The sequence below is a fragment of the Miniopterus natalensis genome, chromosome 3, assembly GCF_054644295.1.
Source record: "Miniopterus natalensis isolate mMinNat1 chromosome 3, mMinNat1.hap1, whole genome shotgun sequence".
NCBI classification, from domain to species: domain Eukaryota; kingdom Metazoa; phylum Chordata; class Mammalia; order Chiroptera; family Miniopteridae; genus Miniopterus; species Miniopterus natalensis.
In genome coordinates this window covers 33986840-33990426 of record NC_142083.1, presented here as the reverse complement: position 1 = coordinate 33990426, position 3587 = coordinate 33986840, and the positions used below count along the sequence as shown (strand labels likewise).

The 3587-nt window shown below is 37.2% G+C and overlaps 1 pseudogene; it reads left to right on the top strand.

The window, feature by feature from the left end:
- The first annotated feature begins 318 nt into the window (after positions 1-318).
- On the top strand, positions 319-462 carry LOC148093462 (small nucleolar RNA SNORA48; annotated as a pseudogene).
- Positions 463-3587: the final 3125 nt, after the last annotated feature.

Sequence of the window (3587 nt, the reverse complement as noted above, 5' to 3'; positions counted from 1 at the left end):
GCTGTTTGTCATTTATCAAAACCTAAACAGCTGCAATGCAACAATGTTCATTCAATTTTAATACTAAATAAATACATGTGAACAATGAGCATATTGTGGAAACAGGGACCTGAGGTTCAAATTCAATGAATTTTACTTCCAATTCAGTTTCACAAGGTTTCAGATTTTCTTCAGGTTTCCCAACGTTGCTAGATTAGTATGGACAACATACTCTGTAAAAATAGCTCCTTGACTCACTCCCAAACCATAGAACTAAGCCTGTTTGGATTTGAAGAGTCTTTTTTCTCTCTCTCTTGAAAGTTTAAAATAATTTACTTTAGTCTCTGCAATGGGCAAGGAGACACCTGACTGGTGGAGTTGCTCTTATATCAGTCAGGGGCAGAGCAGAAGTACAGTCCGTAGTTCACCCTAGCTTGATGCCTTTGTTGGTGGCCGGAGCTGTTTCATGCCCGGGGCACATAAAAAATTAATTTACTTTGAGAGCAAGAGTGAGCGATTTGAAAATGTGTTGGCTTTTTCAACCACAGAGCAATGAAAGGCATCATTATGCTTTCCAGATCAGGTGTGAAATGGACAGGAAAGACGTGCATTTCTCTGTAATTCCACCCCTATGACTCATCCTTAACCCACAGTAATTGGGCACTTAAAACTAGCTTTACTCATTAGTCATCCATTTCAATGTTCTTCTACTTTGGATCAAACTCTGGATCACTTCAGTGTTTCATAGAATCAAGGTGATTAAGTCCATTAGTAAATACTGTTTATTATGAACCCACTGTGTACCATTTCCAACTTACATCCTTCCAAAAGCAAATGTGGTCTTCCTTTGGACACCTGAAGGGTGTTTGCAGTAAACTGAATGGTGGGAGAGCTTGAATTAAATAATGGCCTTTTAGAACCAAGCTAACATTAAACTCTATTGAAAGACTAATTTAGAAATTAAAGTATTTTTCTGTCAAAGTATATGTAAATAGAGAACTAAGTTGGAATGACACCTATGCTAGCAAAAAATATGCTCCCAGGTAAGAGTATTTAATCAAAGGATTTCTAAGGTTGACTAGGGCAGCTATATAACTACTGAATCACTATTAATTTTTTATTAATTTCCTAGAACACTGCCCATGGCAACTGATCTGAACTTCCTTTAGTTTTCTCAAGGCCCAGTTCTGTTACTGTGCCTCTATTCTCAGAAAGCCAGAAGTAAGTAAAACTTGTTCTTTTAGCTTATTAATTGACCACGAGGAGCTATATCAAGACGTGGTATAGAAAATTGCCTTCTTCCAGGAGATGGTGAACTTTAAGCCGGATGCATGAACTGCATGAGACTTTGGGGGTCAGTGTCCTTGAGAGGAGGTAGTGTGTTCCAGGCAGAACACAGGAATGGGAGTATGAGAAAGGAAATCGGGGTGAATCCAGGGAAGTGCCACTCAGATGCTCCATCAGTAGCAAAGAAGACCCATTGTCCAGCTATCAGCAGATAGCCTCTGGCTGTCCAGCTCCATCAGGGTTTGCCTCAGTTGCAGAGAACTTCCTCACCCAAGGACATGCCCTTCTTGGGCAGCTCATGTGCAGTGACTGATTGCAGTGGAAGTACACATCCCAGACATTTCAGGACACCCTGACAAGCACAAATGCCCCACAAGCTCTGAGCTTTTCCAGGCTCAATCACAATTTTTTCCCTCCGACCAACGAGGTTTCAGCTTCCTCTCTTCCATGGGACCTAATCTTTAATAAATATACTACATGCCAAACTCCATCACAGGGTCTGCTTTCAGAGACACACTTTCAGCAGAATGATAGAAATAAGAGCAGATATCAATGGAAAATAACAGACCAAATAATACAGAAAATCAACAAAACTAAAAATTGGTTCTTTGAAAGATCAAAGACATTAATAAACACCTAGCAAGATGCATTAAGGAAAAAAGCAACAAAATAAAACACTTAGAAAAAAATGTTTGACATTGATACAGTCAAGATATAGAATATTTCTATCACCACAAGAACCCCTTATGTTGCCCTTTTATAGCCATAACCACCTCTCTCTCATCACATCTTAAACCCTGGAAATCACTAATCTGTTCTCCATTCTATTTTATCTTTTCAAGAGCATTATATAGTATGATTTCAAGAAATCACATAGTATGATTTTTGTTATTGGATTGTTCACTCAATATAATTCCCTGAAGATTTACCCAAGTTGTCGTGTGTATCAATAATTCGTTTCTTTTTATTCCTGAATAGCATTCCATGGTATTGGTTGTACCAGTTTGTTTAACGCTTTGCCCTTTGAAGGACATCTGGCTTATTTCCAGTGTTTAGCTAGTAGTAATACAGCTGCTATGAACATTTATGTATAGAATTTTTTAAAGATAAATCTTACTTTTTCTAGGATAAATGCTTGCATGCACTTGTTAGGTTACATGGTCATGGTATGGTACTATGTGCTGAATCGTGTCTTCCCAAAATTCATGTCTTGAAGCCTTAACCCCCAGTACTTCAGAATGTGACAGCTTTTGGAAATAGAGATTTTAAGGAGGCAATTAAGGTAAAATGAGGTCATATGGGTAGGCCTTAATCCACTATGGCTGTTGTCTTTATAAGAAGGGGATTAAAATACAGACAACACACAGACCAAGAGGCTACAATGTGAAGACACATAGGAAAGGCAGCCATTTGTAAGCCAAGGAGAAAGGCCTCAAAAGACACCTTGATCTTGGATTTCTAGCCTCCAGTACTACTAGAAAATAAATTTCTGTTGTTTAAGCCACCCAGTCTGTGGTGATTTGTTATGGAAGCCTCAGCAAACTAATGCACGTGGCTAGTTTCATAAGAAACTGCCAAACTGTCTTCCAGAGCTGCAGTACCATCCCCACCAACAATGTAGAAATGGTCAGTTCCTCTGCACCTCTTCTAGCGTTTGATAGTGTCATTACTTCTTATTTTAGCTATTCTGATCATTCGTGGGGATACTGTTGTTTTAACTTTGTAAAAGATTAATTATGTTACACACCCTTTCTTGTGCTTATTTTCCATCTATGTGTCCTCTTCATGTCTTTTGCCCATTTTCTAATTAGATTTTTGTTTGTTTGTTTTGCTTTGTTTTGGTTAAACTTTGAGAGTTATGTATTCTAGATACCAGCCTTTTGTTGAATATGTGGTTTGTAAACATTTTGTTTTGCTTTGTTTTGGTTAAACTTTGAGAGTTATGTATTCTAGATACCAGCCTTTTGTTGAATATGTGGTTTGTAAACATTTTTTCCCTGTCTGTAGCTTGTCTTCTCATTCTCTTAACAGGGTATTTTGCAGAATAAAATTTTTTAAAATTTTGATGCACTCCAGCATATCAATTTTTCTAATTTATCATGCTTTATGCCTTGGTGTCATGTTTAAGAACTCCTTGCTTAACCTCAGATCCCAAAGATTTTCTCCCATATTTTTTTCTATAAGTTTTATAGTTTTATTTTTCTTTTAATTACGTGAACCATTTTTGAGTTAATTTTTGTATGAAGTATGAGGTTTAGGTCAAGATTTATTTATTGAAAAGGCAATCCTTCTTTTATCGAATTGCATTATCAGATTCTGAA